Below are 22922 nucleotides of genomic sequence, written 5' to 3' on the forward strand. Positions count from 1 at the left end.
GTTTACCTAACTAAAAATACATCTAAAAACTTGTATTTTTAAAAACCTGGAATATTTTCAGAAGACTTAGAAAAGAAATTTTTTAAAAACCAGTGGCAACCTTGATATAAACTAGCAGCTTATAGTTTTCTTAGTTTGAAATTAGTTAGAGCTGTCCACGAAAATAACTATTTAGTTACCAACTTCAAAAACTAAACACATTACTTTAAAACAAAAAATTTGAATTTTTTTAAGACTTCTATTTTGTGAATTTTATAACCACGAAAAATTTATGAGATATTTTTATCATTATTCAAATCTAAATTAATCTTTTTTTAAGTAGCTTTACCATTTAAATAATTTATAATCATTTAATATGTTGTATTTGCTTTATTATAACAATCATTCATATAATTATTTATTCTTGTTATAATCTGTCTTGAACTTAAGTATACATATTTATAATATGTAAGAAAAGCTTGCTGTATTTTTTGAAAAAATATTGAACTATTTAATGACGTAATATAAAAAAAGTCAGAAATACTGACTTTATTTTCGTATATATATAATTGGTTATTTTTGAAGATTTGTTTGAGCAGGGTGATTCAACTATTTATAATCACTTGTAAAAATGACAAAATATTATGATAATTGACGACTAGGGAAGAATTGTATATGTTATTGATAATACTTCAACTTAAGCATTAAAGCAAATGTAAATAAACCTTATTTCTGAGAGTAAACAAGAATAAAGATAAATATATATAGAATATTTCTTTTTTTATTTATTAATACTATGGTTAATCAAGAAAATATAAGTTAAATCAATTAATAGTCAACCTTTTATATTATTATTAATAGTTTAGACTTTAAAATATTTGAACTGATAATTTTATTTTTATTTTTTAATGAAAGTGTACACAAAAACGTCCGTAAGAATATAATAACAAGAACTCCTTATGTATACAATTAAATCTTTGCAAAAACTTCGTTAAAATGTTTTCCTTTAACATAGAAAAACGTAGTTAAACTTAAAACTTTTAGTTATTTTAAAATTTATCTTTAATTAAATGTTCCTTTACTTTTCTTAAAACCCTTTCATATACACTTAGCACATTTTTATATTCTTTGAATTGTGTTTATGTTTTTTTAATAAATAATGTATGTCAAACTGATATTTGTGTAGTTTTAAAATAGCAAACAAAGAATGAGCTTTTAAGATAATTATTTGTTCTATATTTATATATGATAATAATTTAAGTATTGTATCAACAGGATTGCCAAAAATAAAGAATTCTTAAACACTTCGAAATTTGACAATTTAGGCTAAAAAACCCAAGAAAAACCTGGAACTTTGAACAAAAATCACTAAAAAGTCTGGAGAAAATTTTCCAAAAGTATTTGATAGCCTTGTATCAAACTGTTGTTTTAAAGTTGTACTGGTACGTTATTTCGACTGAATAATCATAATCTGTAGTACATAATCAAAGTATGTTATCCAAAGTTTTAAACTACTCAAAATTTTAACCACCATGTGTTAAAATTTTTGAGCTTTAACGAAGCTTCAATCAAGGTCATTGCACTATTGTTTTCAATGTAAACTAGCAGCTTGTTGTTTTTTAAGTTACAAATAATTAGAACTGTAGATAAAAATAATTTTTATTGTTAAGAGTTTAAAAAGTTATACACGCTTAAACAAATTGTTTTAAAAGTTTTTTTAACTTTGAGTCTTCTATTTTCAGACTTTTTAAATTCACGAAAAAAACTCGTAGAAAGTTTTAGTACTTTTCAAATCAAAACAAAACTTGTTTAAATTTATCTTTTTAACTTTGGTTGACTTATAATCATTTAATTTGCTGGATAGATTAACTATACACAAGCTTATTCACTTAATATTATAAACTATCCTAAACTTTAAATTAATTTATTTTTTTAAAATGCAAAAAAAAATCGGCCGTAATTTTTGAAAGCGTTTTATTTGAATTATTTAGTGACGTAATATAATAAAACTTAGAAATACTAACTTTATTTTATATATATTAATAACAGGCTCCTAATGTCATTGCCATGTATAAATTCATTATTTATTTGTAAACACTTGTAAAAGTGATAGAAAAATTTTAGACCTTGACCAGAGAACAAATACAAATTGAAACCGAAACTTGATCGTAAGTGCAAATTTAGATAAAATATATTCTGAGAGTAAATAAGTATGTTGTAAATTGCTTATAACATGTTTCGTTTTTCATTAAGTCATACTTTGTTTAGTCTGAAAAATATAAGTTGAAATCAAGTTAAACCTTAATATACAACATTTTCTTTAAGTACATTTTATCAAAAGTTTTTATTTTAAGTTGTTTGATATTTTTTTTGCTATTTACAAATAAAGATTTAGATAAAAACGTCCGTCAGACTAAATAAAAACAACTTGAAATTACTAAATTTATATTTTTTTTTTAGCTTGACAAAATTTTTAATAATAGTAAGATTAAGCCTTAGATTTTTTGATTATTTTTTCAATTATAATATTGTAAAAAGTGCTTAGTTATGATAAGCTGTTTTATTTCGTTAACTGTTGGTCAAATTAATTTGCAAAAGTGTTAATTAAGAAAGTTTAATACTTTTTAACTTTTTAATTGATACTTTATTCAAATACTTTTAGGTTAATCAACGAATAATGAGCTTTAAAAATGATTGTTTATTGTAAATGTTTAGACAAAATGATTTAAATGGTTTAAAAACATTTAACTATGATTTTAAAGTTGTGTTATCGTACATTATTGTTTAAGTAAAACTTTAAAGTTTCAAATTAGTTCGAATTTTTTCATTGTTTGTTGAATCCTTGAAAATTTTATAGACTCAGTTAAAATTCTAATCAGAGTCAATACACTAAATTTTTATCAGATAAAGAAGTAAATAATTTATCTTGTAGTTATCCTAGATTAAAGTAAGTCATAACTTTCAACAAAAATAACTTTTTCAACCGTTTTGAAAAGTTTTACAGGGTTAAGAACATTATTACACAACAGTATTAATAACTATTGTTATTTTGTAAAGTTGTCATAATTCACAAACAAAGTTTAACTTAAAAATTATGAAATTTGAACTTAAATTGATCAAAATTGTCTTGTATATATTTTACACTATTATACCTTTTCAACACCTTAAAAAATATTGGTCGTAGTTTTAAGGTTTCAATAAAAACAAAGCACATAGAGTTTGCTTTTACAGAACAAACACTTAAAAAATATAAGTTTATTTATTCAAAAACAAACTTTAGAATTTTTTTTTATATAACTGGAACTGTATTTAAATTGTTTAGTGACTTAATAAAATAAAGAAATACTTACTCTATTTTCGTGTTTAAATTTTTACTGTTGAAATTGTGAATTAAATAAATAACAGTACTACTAGTTTATAATGTTTTTTAAGGTAGCATATTTAAAAAAATTATCTTGGATTCAATGAAGTAGTTTTAAAACGTTTGTACTTTATTAAACACTGTTAATAAATCAAGTAAAACTGTTCTAATCAATATTTTCTTTAAGTTATCATACTAAAAAAAAAAGCTTATTTTGTTCAAGTTTTTTAATGATAGATAAGAACTAAAAAAATTGCCAGAATATGATAGAAACAACTTACTAAGAACTATTTTTTTTTTAATATATGTGTTAAATAACTATAGTTCAAAAATTTCTTAGTACTCGTGAAAAAGTCGCAAAATTAACCTTTGTTTCTGAAACATTTGCTACTGAATTAACAAAGGAGAAATTTATTTTTGTGAGGTAATTAATATTAAACTAATAATTTTTTTTCGTAGTCTTAAAATAATACATGAATTTTAACTTTTTAAAACAACAATTTACCTAATAGATTTATATACTTGTAAGTTCATTATTTTACAATATTTTCGACTCCAAACCAAACATATGTTGTTGTTTGAAAATACATTGTAGCGAACCCAAGCTAATTAGGAATGTTACCTTTTGAAGCTTTGCCACTTTTTTAGCCACACTAGTTGAGCGTTCAACTCTGAAAGTACTATCTGAGCTACTCATTACAAATAATATCACAGATTGTTAATAGTTTTTTACTGCCGAAAATATATATCAAATTTTAACAATAACCGTGATCAAGAGTTTTATTAAACAAAAGCAGTGCAACAAACGCTAAATAATTTTTTTAAACAACTGTTAACACAAACAAAAGCAAACATAAATTCTCTTTAGCGCCAAATTAGAAACAAGTGTGGTAAATCAAAATCAAAAATAACAAAGACCGATTTGTTACAGTATAGTTTGAAATTTATAAAATTTTCTTAAAGTTTTTAAAGCTTAATGACAAAACAAACTTTTAATTAAAGTTTTTAAAGCTTTAGTAACAAAATGAACTTTTAATTTATGTTATTCCACTAACTTTATATCAATAAAAACAAGTTAATATTTTTAACAGTTCATAAATTTCTTAAACTTAAAGTAATTTGTAGTTTTCGATAAATTATACTGAGTTAATGATTATATAATGTTTATTTTTTTCTTATTGTTCTAATTCTTTTATTTCAGGCTATCACAAAATAAAGAAAATAAAATGAAACTAAAACTATTGCAATATAACAAATGAAAATTAAACTAGATATTCATTTTAAATGTAAAATATATTTTCTAAATTAACTGTTTTGATTTTTTGTTTAAAACATTATATTTGATAACTTTTTATAAAACAAATAAGCAGTTAAGTAATTATTTTTGGATAAAAAACACTTATAAAACATGAGTTGATCTATTCAAAAATATATTTTAAAATGTTTTTCTAATTTTGATTAACTGAAACTGCATTTTGATTATACACTGACGTTATATAATAAAATTGCAAAACACTTACTTTATTTTCGTATATATTAACCGAGTGTAATTTTAATTGAAAATATTTCTTAGCAAACTCAAATTTCTGATTACTTACTAAAGCGATTAAACTATAGTAATATGAACTACTATAGAACAATTATACCAATAATTATTATATTACCTTAACTTACACTTTAATGCATATTTTAGTCTTTTTTTTTAAATTAAATCAATATAGTCTAAATGTTTAAAATACGTTTCAATTTTTATAAACTCACACATAACTTTATTTTCACATGATAAATATTATTAGATAGTTTTAAGCTTATTCATAAAAAACTATAATTATTTTTTCTAAAAATGTGTAAGTTAATAGAAAAATTATTACAAACCATTCTAAAAATAAGTATTTGTCTTTATTATAGTTTACAAATAGCTAATCCGATACTTTTAAATATTCAATATACTTAGGGTATTAATATTGCTGAAATTTTTATTGACTATTTTTTTTAGGGTAGGTTTATAAAATCACATGTTTATTTTTCTAGTTTTGTAAATATCAATCGAGTAACTAAATGTATGAACAATAGTTTTTTAGTATAATGTATACTAAAACTTGAATACTTTATAAGAACTTTTTAACTACATAATGTCTGTTGCACGTTTGAACTAGATTAAATCTATCATGGTGTTTATTATAAAAAAACAAATAGATTAATACTAAATACCAATATAAACTATAATGAAACGTATATTTCAAAGTATGCATTTGTCCTCAAAATTTATTTAAGTGTGCATTCAATCTTATGAGTATCAGATACATTTTTATTAGTATATAAGTTATGTTATGTTGTAGTTCAATCTGTGTTTTTTTATAATTATTACTACAGTTTTTAACACAACTGTCAACACAACAAACAACTTAATTGCGTTAAGTAGATTTTTTTTAACAGCAGAAGTTTAATAAAGTGTAAACTTTTTTTTTGACTTAAGGATTTGAAAACACAATTGCTAACCTAAAAGTTGTAACTCATGTTTACTTTTTAATGATTACTAATCAAATTCAAATTTATTTTAATAGGAAAACACGCTTCAGTCGAAACTAATGAGTTTGGAGTCAGATGTGACAAGAATTTAATCGGGAAATCTAAAAATTAAAAGGTCTAAAGACAATGTAAATGATTTTAAATTATATATTTGATATTATTACTTAATACTAATAAAACATATATTAAAGTAGACATAAATGTAGTGAGAATCTTAAAACTAAATTTTCGGTGATTAAAATATTATTAATTATAGTTAATCTTATAAAGTGTCGAAATTTTGAATTAAAAATAAACTATACTCGAAAAAAAATTCGAAGTTAAGTCTTTAACACTGTTATTATCATAAGAGATTAATGTTAATTTATTTTCTTAGAAATATTAAAGTTTTTCCAAATTAAAATGTTTTTATGTTTTTTTCTAATATATTCGTCTGAACTTAGGAAAGTCTAAGTTTTATAAACTAAATAGCTTACCACCGCTAGATTAAAAAGTATATATAGTATACTTTAACAAACTTACTTATTAAGACATGTTCTCTATTACCAACAAAAACATCGGCAGAAGTCTGCAGAGCATAAGCCTGGACTTTCGTGAGACAAGCTCAAGTTTAACAAAAGACTTGATCATACCATTCATGTTCTATGATCATGTTCTATGTATAATAATTAGAATTATTTAACTTTTGGTTTAAAAGAAACAACATCTAATTATAAATTTAAAATATGAATAAAACATTAAAATAGTAAAAAATAACCTAGAAAACAAATAAAAAAAATTCTAAAAAAGTGTTTGACTTAGACAAGTGGTCACCAAAGTGTACACTAGTGTATACTTAGAATTTAGATTAAGGTGCACAAATTTTCAGTGTGCATGAGAATCTTCAGGGATATGCGAAATTTTTTTATTACATTTATTTATTCTTAACTTACACTAGTTTATCTAGATTAGTGATAAAAAGCAAAAAAAAACCTAAAAGAAAATTAATCAAATTAAACCAAACTACCAAAAAAAAATTGAATTAAAGTATGTTTTTGTTCAGCTGTCCACATTTACATGCTTGCGGGCCGCATTCCATTCAATAAAATTACGTGCTCGCGGGCCGCAGATTTACTCTTTAAGGGCCGCAGCTTGCCGATGCATGGTATATATATATATGTATTTTTTAAAAGAGTTACATTTAATTTCTTAAATATAAACTTTCTTAGTTTTTTCTTTCAATTTTAGCAGTTTATAAATAATACTCTATGTAGTACTTAACTTTTTTTTACTTATATTTTTTGAAAAACTATAGTGTCAACAAAAATTTATAAGCTTAATTTATATATTTATCCTTTAACTTTGAAAAATTTACCTGTAAGTATTAGTTAAATTATTTTTTAAATAAATTTCTAAAAAATTAAGCTACATGTAAATTGTTAAAAAACATAGATATATTTATCAATTTATTTAGTAGTTAATTTTTCTTTCAACTAAAAATGAGTTTGGCAAGTAAACTTGACGAAAAATTATTTTAAACAGCAAAATTAAAAATATATACACAAAAAAAGCTGTTAGGGTGTTCTGTTTAGATACATTTTAGGCAGAACACCGTGACAGCTATTAGGCATAAATATAAAACTGATATATATACGCGTCAGTTAGTTTTAAGTGAAAACTTAATGGTAAATATTTAGTGACGTGTGATATTGTCATAAATGATAATTAAACTTCCTTCGTTCAGCTAAACTACAAAAAAATATGAATAAAAATAGAATTAACATTTGATATTTTAAACTTTAATGCTTTGAACAATTCAAAAATAGGTATCAAAAAGATGTAAGCACTTTTATTAATAGCACATTTTATACTGTCGTTTAATTTTTTAAGTGCCTTTTTTATTAAGTAGTTAATGTCGGTAGCAATATACTTATAGTAACAGTATACACATATGTTTAAAAAAAAAGTTATATTATATATCAACATTCATTAAACCAACTTAATTTTTTCTTTTAGTATTAGCAGTTTATGAGTAATACTCTATGCAGTACTTAACTTTTTTTTGCTTAGATTTTTTGATTAACTCTAGTGTCAACAAAAATATATAAGATTAAAGTTTATATTAAACCTTTAACTTTTAAAAAATACCTGTAAATATGAATTAAAAAGTTACAAAGTTTTTGTTAAAATAAATTACTAAAAATTTATACTACATGTAAATTGTTTAAGTTAAATATGTCCCGACCACTAATACAACTAATAAGCCTACTATGTTAGATAATTTAAAACTTTAAAATAAGAAAAAAAAGTTTATATACAAATTTATAATAATCGCTTTTCTAAATAATTACTGTTCTTGTTATAGTTTATAAAAGGTTAACTAGCAATTATAAAATAATAAAAGTATTTAGGGTATTAATAAATCTACAAATATTAGTGAGTTTGTTTCTTATTTTACGTAATGTTTATAAAATCAAAGAATTGTTCTTCTAATTTTAAAATAATTTAGCTTTATAAACATTAATTCTTTAAATATTGTTTAATACTAATTGTGTTTTCTTTTTGTTGAGCTATTTTGCTTTTACTTTTAGATAAAGACAATTAAATAATTTCTATCAATATATTTAAATTTAGCTTCAAAAGCTCTATTTATTAAAATTAACCAATAATTTTTAATAAAAAGTATTTTTAGCTGTTTTGAAAAAAAACATTGTTACAACACAACAGTCTTTATTATTTCCTCTTCTTTTTTATACTTATATAATTGACAAAAACATTGAAAAACCTACAGTTATGAAAACTAAACTTTACATCAAACCAAATTGTCTCATACTTCTTCTTCATTATTTTTTTAAATAAATTAGTTGTATTCTTCTCTTTTTTTTTTGTACAACAAATAAGCGTGGAAACATATTTATTTTTGCATAGTAAAAACTTGTAAGATAAAGATAATTTATTGAAAAAGTGTAAGAAAAGTTAGTCGTAGTTTTTGTACAAATATGAGAATTGATTAGTGACGTAATATAATAAACTTCGCAAGTACTAATTTTATTTTTACTTTTATTAACAAAAGCCGTATGAGATATGCCTAAATAGCTTCAACATTCTGTAATTTATATCATCACTTGTAATAATGATGAAAATTTATAATTTTAGTTACATTTCATCAACGAATATTGCTCGAATTTACACCCGGATTTTGTCCGGAAACTCAAACAGTGACTAATTCATTTGTTTGAAATATTTTATTTATTTACGTTTTTTAATAAAAGATCCAAATGTTAACGTTTATTATATAGTTATTGTATAGTTATTACTATATAATTATTAACTATTCTAATATTCATAATAATAAAACAAAAAGATAACAACTTACTTCGTTAGGGGTGGGCAACGTACAGCTTTTTAAAAGTTATCTAAACTTTATAAGTTTAAGCTTTTTCATAGCTCCACCAATTAATGATTCTTTTAAATAATAGCTTTCGAACAAAAGAAAATTTTTCTTAAACCCGAATTCATAACTGACCAATAGTCAATTATTTTGTCAACAAGTTTAAACATTTTTAAAGGTTAAGCAGATTATTTTAAAACAACCACTTTGTTTTTTTATAAACTTTTAGTCTTGTGTTTAAACTGAACTATCCTTGGGACATTGCAGAAGAAAATCAAAGTATACATTAAATCAAAATTGTTTTGTATACCTTCTACTTTACTTTTTCAAATACCTTAAAACAACTGCTAACTTTTGATGTTTTCACGTAACAAAAAGCAAAAAGATGTTTTTTTTTTTGATAATTATTATTACTTATACTATATGCTTACTATTACTATTGATACTACTAATAATACTTGTGTTATATAAGTTGATCTACTCGAAAAATATTGCTATAAGTTATCATAACATAATAATGGCATGTGTATTGTTAAGTGACGTATTTTAATAAAACTCAGAACCACTAACTTTATTTTCGTATTTATAATTTTTCTGTTATGAAGGCAAGTAAGATGACACTGTAACCCTAATTTCTAATCACTTGTAAAGGTGATAAGATTTTAAATAATCAAAGACTTGGAAGTATTTAAATATTTTATTTATATCTCAACTTATACATAAGTGCATGCATTAATAAGACCTATTTCTGAAATTATACAGACTTAATAATTCCTAAAATAATCAGTATTAATTTGAAAAATATTATACTTTATTTAGCACGTAAATACTATTAATTTATAAATTAAAGCTTTGAAAATCAATAATATATTTTTGTAATATTTTTTTTTCTTAGTAAGTTTTCTGTTGAAATTATTAGCTGTTGTTCATGTTTTTTAAATTAGATTCAAATAAAACAAACTTGCTAAAAACTTAAAAAAAGTTTACTACGTACTTAACTTATATTTATACTAAAATAAAGTGATCACACGGTCTGACTAAATTTGTCTGACTAGTGACAAAAACTCGCTAATTTTCCGTCAACTCCGCAATTTTCTGTCACCGGAACCCGGTTGTGAACAAAACAACAAATATAAACATCTTTATTTAATTTAATATGTAAAACTTGTACCTTGTTGTGTTTTAATAATTTTATTAATTTAAAAATTATATGCGGGTTTTGAGTTCTTGTTTATCTGATAAATTTATATAATAATAGTTTAAACATTTTAAAAACTATTTAACTTCTATATTACTTTTAATTGTTTAAAATTATGTAGTTTAAAATTATTAAATTGGTTTGAATTTTATGAAATTGGGATTTTTAAAGCTTTAGATGAACTTTTAACGAAAATTTTTACACTGACCTATGTCAATATAAACCAATAAATAGTTTTAACAGCTAACATTAAACTTTAGAAAGTTATATTTGTAGACGAAATAATTGTTTTGACACCTATTTTTAAAAGATTTACAGAGTTCGGAAGATTATTAACAATTATTTTTTATTATTGTTTTACTTTTTCTTTTTTGAGGTTGTCATAAAGTTAAAACAAAGATTATAAATATCTTACGAGTAAAAAATAAGCTATAAACTTTTTCAATTGTCACAAAATTTTCATAACTAACTGTTTTGAATTCCGTAAACAGATTAGTTAAATTTGAGAATATTTCCAAAAAAAAAGCACAAAACAAATTGTATTTGCATAATTAAATTTTTAAATAAAATCTCGTTTATTTAAAAAAGAATTGTTAAGTTTTTTCATATTTTTTTAACAACTGAAACTGCATGTAAATAACTTAGTGACGTAAAATAATAAAACACCAAAAGACTTACTTCATTTAAATATATATAAACTTAGTAAATTCAACAGCAAGCATTAGTATCTATTTAAGCTCAAATTTGTAATCACTTTGAAAAGTGATAAAACTGATGTTGCTAAGCATATTATTAGAAAAACTTATCATCGCCTCAACTTACACATTATTGCAGATATTTTGTAAATTTTTTTTTTGAATGTAGATTGATATAGTCTAAGACTTTAAAAATTGCTTTGGTTTTTATAGATTGAAACTTATTATGTGTTTCAGATACCTTAATATATATTTAAGTTCTAGTTCTCTAACCTCGAAACAAAATTTATACTTTTGAAAAAAAAAAATCTAGCCTTTGTTTTTTATAAAGATTTACACAAAATCTGGTATTCTAAAAACCTGGATTTTAAGAAATTTTGAAAAAAAACTGAAATTTTAAATAAAAATCAATGAAAATAGTTGAATTATAAACAATTATATAAAAATATTCTGTAATTAGAGTTTGTATCTGTCACAAAAGTTATTGGTTTTTTACTATTTTCAAATAATTTTTTTACTTTTTTAAAATAGCTGTAAGGCAGATTATTTGAAGTACAACTAGTTGATACATTTTTGATATTTTATATTTCAGTTTTCTAGCGTTTAAACAAATATAATACTAAAAATGATTGCTTTTAACTTAAGTTTTTTAACCTGAATTTGTATTAGACTCAATTTTTGTCTTTGGAAAATTTATTTCTATATATCTTACTTTTAATATTTGTTTAAATTTGACATTTTTACAGGAAAATGCTTTACAGTCGAAACTAATAAGTTTGGAATCAGATTTGACCAGAGAAATCGGAAAATCTAGAAATTAAAAGGTCCAAGGACGATGTTAGTAATTTTTGATTATGTAATTGTTTTAAATATTTAAAATAATCTAACACGTATTGAAAAACAAGTTCAAAAAAGTAGTATGAAGATTTATAAGCACAAAACTTTACTTTTAGTGATTGAAGTCTTATTTCAATTTACATAAAGTTATGAAGTGTTAAAGTTTTGAATTATAGTTATTTGTCTTAACTGTCTTTAATGTTGAAATTTGAACTCAAAATAAAGTAAACTTAAAAAATATAAAAATAAAGGTTTATTTTAACTTTTCTTAATATATTAAATTTATAAGAACTCATGACCAGAGTTGGTAAAATGCTAATAGTTACTATGGTAATTCAGCAATGAAGCGTATAAACTTTGGTTTGTTTTAAGTTAGTAATTTCACGCTCGAGTAAACAAAGCAGAGCTTTTTAACATGTCTGCTCATGACGGTTCAAGTTTGTTTCAATAAATTATTTACAACCGTTACAATAACTTCATTTGTAGCAACTTTGAAATATTATAAAATTCCCTAACCCAAAACTATTAACAGGCGGTACAGAAATGGTAAATGCGGTTTGATGACGTCAGGGAACAATTGGAGTAATCGGAGAAAAGCATCACGTCAATGAGAAGTTACGTGGATTTTCTAAAGAGCAGTTACAATCAAGTTTTTACAAAATAATAATTGTGACTCTACTGAGACTCGAACTTAGAACCTGTCGATTTATAAAGTTATAATAAACGAAATGTGACTCCACTGGGACTCGAACCTGTGACCTATCGATCTATAATTCTTATAAGTTAATAACTTTAACAAGTCAAACATTCTTATTACTTGATGAAACATTTTAATTTAATAATTTTATAGAGATATTGTTAGGTGAAACTCTTATATTTTAAATTTTTATTTTTATAAGTATAAATTAAAAAGGATTTTTTTATGGTATTTTTTTTAGTTGTTTGTAAATAATACAAATTAAGTCTACTTTTTAATTATATTTAAACTTAAGACTTTAAAGCAATTTTTATTTCAACTTTTAGTTTTTTTTTAGCTGAAATATAACACAAAACTGAATGAAAATAGTATTAAACATCTGTACTTTATAAAGATAAATAAAACTTTATATCATTTTATTAAAGATAACAAGCTATCTTGTATACATACAAAATATCATGAAAATTAATTCACAAAATTTAAATCTATTATTTTATTAATACTTTATAATAACTTGATCAATTTCTTATCGTTTTGTGCCTTGAATCTAACAATTCTTCAAAATTCTAACAACTTTTTTAATATAAGCTGCTTAGGAATTCTGCTTGAAAAGTTTAAACACAGTGACTTTTATAATATAGACCAAAAATATTTTATTTTTATTTATTTTTCACTTTCTATTTCTTCCAGGTTTCTACCAAACTGTGCTTTTTTGTGATTTATTTAATTCTTTTCATTTGCTAATAAATTATTACAAAAATATTTGGGTTTGATTTTATGGTTTTCAAAATATTTTTGGTGGAATTGTACTATAAAGATTTTTTTTTATAATATCAAATTGTATAGCTGTTTATATTAACTAAGAAGTATTGCTCAATTTACTGTAAAGTAAAGAGCCTATTTAAATTATAAAAAATTGCTAATAACTTTGTTATTTTTTACCCGGTTTAACTGAAAAAAAACTCTGAACTTTTTAAGAATTGGACTGAATAAATTGGACTGAGCTATTTTGTAGTAAAATGAAAAATTTTCATGCCTGAAAATTTAAACAAAGTTATGATTAGGCATATTTAAAAGTTTCAAAATTATAATATATAGATGGGTAAACATTTGCTAATTTATAAATATACTAAATAAATGCAAAATCTCAAAATATAAATACAAGTTTTTTAAAATTTTAACTTAAATCAAGTATAAACACAACTGTATAGAAAAGAAACACTTAAAATAAAAGTATGAGTTACAATATTTAAAATTATTATCAAAGTTCGTCATAACTTATGATAAAATATGCTTTTATCATAACGAACGTTATATTTAAATTGTTTAGTGACGTAATATAATATATCTCTGAAGTATTAATTTCAATTCAAAGCTTTAAATAAAGTTTAAAGATAGATTTGCCCGTCCGTAAACACTTGTAAATTTTTTTAATTATCAGCGACCAAAGTATTTTACAATAATTTTACCAGATTATTGACACAAATAATAAAAAAACCTTATTACTTTAACCAAATAGATTAGTGTAAAGCTGTACTTAACACATTTTAATCTTGTATAAAATTATATTTTATTAAACACTTTAAATTTATTAAAAGTCTTTGAATATCGATATGTTCTTTTAGTAATATTATACTGAAAGTTATGATTTTGTTTTAAATATTATTTTTTGTTGATGCTTCTAAAAGAAGATCTAAACGAATTAATTTCGTTGTAATATAATAACGACAACTTATTAAGTTCTTGTTTTATTATAAATTTTAACTTTTGCTATGTTTAATTAACTTTAAAGTTCGATAGAATTTTCAAGTATAATTAGAGCCTTGCCAAAATTCCATTGAAATGTAAATAATTTAACATAGTAAAACGTATATACTTTCTATAAAATAAGTCCTTTTAAAATTGCTGTAAAGTTTAATTTGCAAATAGTTTTATGTTTTAAACATTTTCCTATGCACTAAGTGCTCTTGTAATTTTTTTTATATAATGTTTTTAATACTTCTTTATTATGGGTTATCTTTAATTCATATTTTTGTAGTCTTGAAAACACCAAGAAAGGTAAATCTTTTAGAATATCTATTTATTCTAACTTTGTAAATGCTGATAATTTTATTATGGTATTTAACTGTTGTTTCAAAGTTGTTTTGGTACATACTTTTGACTGAACAATAAGTACTGTAGTAAATATGGAAAGTATGTAATTCGTAAACTTAAAATTAGAGTGAAATTTTGTGCCATATCTATCAAAGTTTTTTAAACTTTAATAAAGTTTCAATCGAGGCGATGATACTTATTTTTATAATCAGCAGTTTAAGGTTTTCTTAGTTTAAAATAAATTAGAGCTGTAAAAAGAAATATTTATTTTTTTTTACCAATTTAAAAAGTTATACACGTTTAAACAAATTATTTTAAAACAATAATTTTGAAAGTCATTCTTTATTTTAAGGCTTCTACTTTGAGGCTTTCGTATTTCACAAATGAGATTAAAAAACCAATATTTGTTGACATGTTTTAAATTGAAATTAAACTAATATAAAGGTGTTTTGCTTTACCATCATTTTGAATAACTATTAATCATTTAACATGTTTGATATTGTTTTATTAAAACGACTATACACATTGTTATTAATTTTTATTATTAACTATCCTAAACTGTAAAATTATTTGTTAAAAAAATGTAATAAAATTTTTTCATTACTTTTCAAAAAGTTTTATCTAAATGCGTGTGTGTTTTTTAGTGACGTAATGTAATAAAATTGAGAAACACTTACTTTTTTTAGTATATATATAAACACCGGTTTCCGAAAATTTGTAAATCAACTAAGTTAATAAATAATTTGTAATCACTTGTAAAAGTGATAAGAAAACTTCGTGAAACGAATATGGAACAATTACATATCAAATTGATAGCTAAATTGAAATTAAGTACAAATGTAATTAAAACTTATTCTGACAGTAAATGACTATTTTGTGAAATACTTGAAACACATTTCATTTTTTATTAAATAATACTTTGTTTTTCTGAAAAATATAAGTTGAAATGAAGTCAAGCCTTAATTATAAACATATTCATTTAAATACTTTCTATCAAAAGTATAAACTTTAAGTTGTTAGAAATGATATTCTGTGATATAATCTAATAAAAATTTAAATTAAACATTCGTATGAATAAAATAAAAACAACTTGCTAAGTACTTAAATTATAAAATAAGTATTTTTAAAAAGAAAAAAAATATACTACTAGTATGATTAAAACCGTATATTTTCTGAGTTTATTTCTATTATAACAAAAGTTTTTAGTTATGATAAGTTAGTTTCTTTCAAAATTCTTGATAAGTTTAATTTGCATATGTACTTTATAATAAAACACTTTTCCGTACATAGTTTAGCAAGTAATACATTTGTATTGATGTATTGTATTTTTAACTTTTCTATATCTTTATTATACGATATCTTTTTAATTGATACCTTATTTAAATAGTTTTAGAATAATCAACGAATGAGCTTTAAAATTAATTAGTTATTTAGTGACGTAGTATGAAAAACTTCTGTAAAACTTACTCTATTTTCATATATAAATTATTCTGTTTATGGTCATAATAACTTTGCCTACTATAGTACCAATTTCTAATCACTTATTATAGTGATAAAAATTTAAGTATCTTGTTAGTAGGAAATAGCAACTTAATAAAGCATTATTAAGTTGCTACTTTTAAAGAAGCCTTTTTTCTGAGAGTAAATAGTTTAAGTAAAATTTTTTTTTTAATAAGTTAATACTTTATTTGATAATGAATGTTATTAGTAATTCTATTACAGCTTTTAATATTATTTTTCATTGTAATATTTTGTTTGAAATACAATTTTTAATTGCTGTTTTCTAATGAAAAAGTTCGTCAGAACATAATAACAATCGCTTACAAGCTAGTTAACTTGTTAGGCTTTTTTTTTAGTTGTTACTACAGCTCGACAAACTTAATACTAGTATTAAAACTTTGAAAAAACATTGTTAAATTGTTTTCAGTTAACATAGAAAAACGTTGTTTTATTTAAAACGTTATGTTATTTTTAAATTTCAGTTAAGTTTTATTAATTAATTTACGTTATTCTTAGAAACACTTACATATAAACTTAGTAAGTTTAAATAACTTTTATTTTATATTTAATCTTGTTTTTATTTAGTAACGTATGTATAACTGATATTTTTTTTACTTTTGAAATAATTAACGAATAATGAGCTTTTAAATTAACTATAATTCTAAATTTATATATGCTAATATTTTAAGTACTTTATCAAACTATTGTTTTAAAATTGTGTTGGTACATATTTTTCACTGAACAATAAGTACAGTAGTAAATATTCAAAGTATGTAATTCGAAAATTTTAATTTTTTTCAATTTTGTGCACCATTTGTTGAAGCTCTTAAAACTGTAAAAATAATTAAGTTTCAATCAAGACCAATGTTTTATTATATATCATTAAGTAGCAGATTATAGTTCTAGGGTTGCCAAAATGCCTGAAAATCTAGAACTTGAGAAATTTAAAAAAAATACCTGGAGTTTTGATCAATAATTACTAAAAACTTCAGTTAAAACCTGGAATCTTAAACAGCTTTTACTTTTTAAGTAGATAAATTTCGTTTTCAAACAAAGAATCGATCGTATAGACAAAGTTTTTTTTTGTCATCATTAAACATTTTTATACTAATAATAAAATTTGAAGTATCTTTACATTATCTTTTCAATGTTGTTTTACTAACTTTCACGGTTTACCTAACTAAAAATACACCTAAAAACTTGTATTTTTTAAAAACCTGAAATATTTTCAGAAAACTTAGAAAAAAATTTTTTTAAAACCAGTGGCAACCTTGATATAAACTAGCAGCTTATAGTTTTCTTAGTTTGAAATTAATTAGAGCTGTCCACAAAAATAACTATTTAGTTACCAACTTCAAAAACTAAACACATTATTTTAAAACAAAAAATTTTAATTTTTTTTTTAAGACTTCTATTTTGTGAATTTTATAATCACAAAAAAATTATGAGGTATTTTTATCATTATTCAAATCTAAATTATTCTTTTTTTAAGTAGCTTTACCATTTTAAATAATTTATTATCATTTAATATGTTGTATTTGTTTTATTATAACAATCATTCACATAATTATTTATTTTTGTTATAATCTGTCTTGAACTTAAGTATACATATTTATAATATGTAAGAAAATCTTGCTGTATTTTTTGAAAAAGTTTTGAACTATTTAATGACGTAATATAAAAATAGGTCAGAAATACTGACTTTATTTTCGAATATATATAATTGGTTATTTTTGAAAATATATAAGAGCAGGGTTATTCAATTATTTATGATCACTTGTAAAAGTGATAAAATATTATGATAATCGACGACTCGGGAACAATTGTATATGTAATTGATAACACTTCAACTTTAGCATTAAAGCAAATGTAAATAAACCTTATTTCTGAGAGTAAACAAGAATAACGATAAATATTTATAGAATAATTCTTTTTTAATTAAATAATACTATGTTTAATCGAGAAAGTATAAGTTAAATCAATTAATAGTCAACCTTTTATACTATATTAATAGTATAGACTTAAATTATTTGAACTGATTATTTTATTAAAATTTTTCAATAAAAGTCCACACAAAAACGTCCGTAAGAATATAGTAATAAGAACTCTTTAAGTATACAATTAAATCTTTGCAAAAACTTCGTCAAATGTTTTCCGTTAACAAAGAAAAACTTAGTTAAACTTAAAACTTTCAGTTATTTTAAAATTAATATTTGAGTAAATGTTCGTTTATTTTTCTTATAACACTTTCTTATACACTTAGCACATTTTTATATTCTTTGAATTGTGTTTATTCTTTTTAAAGTAAATAATGTATGTTAAATTGATATTTGTGTAGTTTCAAATACAAACAAAGAATGAGCTTTTAAGACAGTTATTTGTTTTATATTTATATATGATAATAATCTCAGTATTGTATCAACAGGATTGCCAAAAATATAGAATTCTTAAAAACCTCAAAATTTGACAATTTAGGCTAAAAAACCCAAGAAAAACCTGGATTTTTGAACAAAAATCACTAAAAAGCCTGGAGAAAATTTTCCAAAATTGTTCGGTAACCTTGTATCAAACTATTTTTTTAAAGTTGTGTTGGTACGTTTTTTCGACTGAATAATAAGTAGTGTAGTACATAATCAAAGTATGTTATTAAAAAGTTTTAAACTTCTTAAAATTTTGCGCACCATCTGTTAAAGTTTTTGAACTTTGAAGAAGTTTAGATCAAGGTCATTTTACTAGTTTCTTTCAATGTAAATTAGCATCCCGTTGTTTTCTTCATTAAAAATAGTTTAGAGCTGTAAATAAAAATAGTTTTTATTGTTAAGAATTTAAAAAGTTATACACGTTTAAGCAAATTGTTTTAAAAGTTCTTTTTTACTTTGATTCTTCTAATTTTAGACTTTTTAAATTCACGAATTAAATTCATAGAAAGTTTTAGTACTTTTCAAATCTAACAAAACTTGTTTAAGGTTGTTTATCTTTTCAATTTTGGTTAACTTGTATTCATTTAATATGCTGGATAGAATAAGTATACAGTAAATTATTCACTTAGTACTATAAACTATCTTAAATTGCAAGTTAATTTATTTTAAAAAATGTAAAAAAAAAATTCGGCCGTAATTTTTTAAAGAGTTTTATTTGAATTATTTAGTGACGTAATTAATAAAAATCAGAAATACTGACTTCATATTCGTATACTTTAATTACAGGTTCCTTATATGATTGCTATGTATAAATTCATTATTTATTTGTAATCACTTGTAAAAAAGATAAAAAAAAATTTAGACCTTGACTATAGAAAAAATACGAATTGATACCGAAACTTGATTGTAAGTGCAAATTAAGATAAAAAAATTTTGGAGAGTAAATAAATATGTTGTAAATTGCTTATAACATGTTTTGTTTTTTATAAAATAATAATTTGTTTAGTCTGCAAAATATAAGTTAAAATCCAGTTAAACCTTAATATACAACATTTTATCAAAAGTATTTATTTTAAGTTGTTTGATATTTTTATTGATATTTACAAATAAAGATACTAATAAAAACTTCCGTCAAAATAAAATAAAAACAATATGAAAGTACTTAATTTATAAAATAAGTCTTTTTTATATTTTAACTTGACAAAATTTTTAGTACTAGTAAATATAAAATCTTAGATTTTTTGATTTTTTTTCAATTATAATATTGTAAAAAGTGCTTAGTTATGATAATCTGTTTTATTACGTTAACTTTTGATCAGATTAATTTGCAAATGTGTTCATTAAGAAACTTTAATACTTTTTAACTTTTAAACTGATACTTTATTTAAATTCTTTTAGATTAATCAACGAATAATGAGCTTTAGAAATGATAATTTATTGTAAATATGTAGACAAAATAATATAAATAGTTTAAAAACATTTGACTATGATTTTAAAGTTGTGTTATCGTACATTATTGTTTAAGTAAAACCTTAAAGTTTCAAGTTAGTTCGAATTTATTCATTGTTTGTTGAATCATTAAAAAAAATTATAGAATTCAGTAAAAACTCTAATAAAAGTCAATACACTAATTTTTTATCATATAAAGAAGTAAATCGTTCATCTTGTAATTATCCTAGATTAAACTAAGTCATAACTTTCAACAAAAATAACTTTTTTCAACCGTTTTGAAAAGTTTTAAAGCGTTAAGAAGGTTATTACACAATAGTATTAATAACTATTGTTATTTTTTGAAGCTATCATAATTCACAAACAAAGTTTAAACTTAACAATTATGAAAATTGAACTTAAATTTATCAAAATTGTCTTATATATATTTTACACTATTATACTTTTTCAACACCTTAAAAAATATTGATTGTATTTTTAAGTTTTTAATAAAAAAAATCATACAGAGTTTGCTTTTACAATACAAACACTTAAAAAATATAAGCTTATTCATTCAAAAACAAACTTTAGACATTTTTTTTGAGTAACTTGAACTGTATTTGAATTGTTTAAAGACGTAACAAAATAAAGAAATACTTATTTTATTTTCGTATATCATTTTTTTCTGTTGAAATAGTAAATTAATTAAATATCAGTACAACTAGTTTATAATGTTTTTTTAAGGTGGCATATTTTTAAAATTTATCTTGAATTTAATGAAGCAGTTTTAAAACGTTTATACTTTATTAAACACTGTTAATAAATCAAATAAAACTGTTTTAATCAATATTTTTTTTAAGTTATCATACTAAAACAAGAAGTTTATTTTGTTCAAATTTTTTATTTATAGATCAGAACAAAAAAAACTTGCCAGATTGTGATAAAAACAACATACTAATTACTAGATTTTTTTTAATATTCTGTGTTAAATTACTTGTACAGTTTAAAAATTTCTTAGTACTAGTGATTAAAACCTTGTCGCAAAATTATCCTTTGCTACTAAAACCTTTGCTACTAAATTTTCAAAGAAAATCTTTATTTTAGTAAGGTAATTAACATTAAATTGATGATTTTTTTCCCAGTTTTAATTAATAAATTAATTTTTACCTAATAGATTTATATACTTGTAAGTTCATTATTTTACAATATTTTCGACTCCAAACCAAACATATGTTGTCGTTTGAAAATATATTGTAATGAACCCAGGCTGGTTAGGGTTGTTACCTTTTGAAGTATTTAGCGTTTGATTCTGAAAGTACTATCTGAGCTACTCATTACAAATAATATCACAAATTGTTAATAGTTATTTACTGCCGAAATTATATATCAAATTTTAACAATAACCGTGATCAAGAGTTTCATTAAACAAAAGCAATGCAACAAACGCAAACAAAATTTTTAAACAACTGGTAATACAAATCAAATAAATACTCTTTAGCGCCAAATTAGAAACAAGTGTGGTAAATCAAAATCAAAAATAGCAAAGACCGATTTGTTACAGTATAGTTTGAAATTCATAAAATTTTTTTAAAGTATTTAAACCGTAATGACAAAAAAAAAGATAATTTAAGATTTTAAAGCTTTAGTGATAAAATGAACTTTTAATTAAAGTTTTTCCACTAACCTTATAACAATAAAACTAGTTAATGTTTTTAACAGTTCATAAATTTCTTAAACTTAAAGTTATTTGTATTTTTCGACAAATGCAACTGTTTTGATAGCAATCTTTAAAAATTACACTGAGTTAATAGATTATATAATGTTTATTTTTTTCTTATTGTTCTAATCCTTTTATTTCAGGCTATCACAAAATAAAGAAAATAAAATAAACCTAAAACTATTACAATATAACAAATGAAAATTAAACTGGATTATTTTTAAAAATTTCAATATATTTTTTAAATTAACTGTTTTGATTTTTTTGTTTAAAACGTTATATTTAATAACTTTTTATAAAACAAATAAGCACTAAAGTAATTATTTTTGTATAACAAACATTTATAAAACACGAGTTGATTTATTCAAAACTATGTTTGAAAATTTTGTTCAATTTTGTATAACTAAAACTGCATTTTGATTATTTACTGACGTAATATAATAAAATTGCAAAACACTTACTTCATTTTCGTACATATTAACCTCGTATAATGTATATTAATAATCTTTGCTTAGCACACTTGAATTTATAGTCACTTATTTAAGTGATAAAATTTTACTAATTATTTTATCTTGACTTGATATTTACCGACGTAGTACAATAAAATTCCAAAAAACTTTCTTTCCGTATAATTTCACCGAGTGTAATTAAATATGATAATGATGCTTAACTCACCTAAATTTGAAATCGCTTAAAAAAAAGATAAAACTATAGTAGCTTTAATGATTATATTAGCAAATTAAATGCCAATTATTTATACCAATATATAATTATTGTTATTATTGTATATATATACAAATAGTTATTATATTACTTTAACTTACACTTTAATGCATAACTAAGTCATTTTTTTGGAAAGTATACCAATATAGTCTAAAAGTTTAAAACTTGTTTAAATCTTGTAAACTCATACTTAATTTTAATTTCGTATAATAAATTTTATTAGATAGTTTTAAAATTAGTCATTAAAATTATTTATTTTTTTCTAAAGATATGTAAGTTTGTGTGCAAATTTATAACGTTCTAAAAATAAATATTTGTCTTTACTATAGTTTACAAATAGCTAAGTCAATACTTTTAAATATTTAATATACTTA

The sequence above is a fragment of the Thalia democratica genome, chromosome 5 (assembly GCF_965202585.1).
Source record: "Thalia democratica chromosome 5, ktThaDemo2.hap1.1, whole genome shotgun sequence".
NCBI classification, from domain to species: Eukaryota; Metazoa; Chordata; class Thaliacea; order Salpida; family Salpidae; genus Thalia; species Thalia democratica.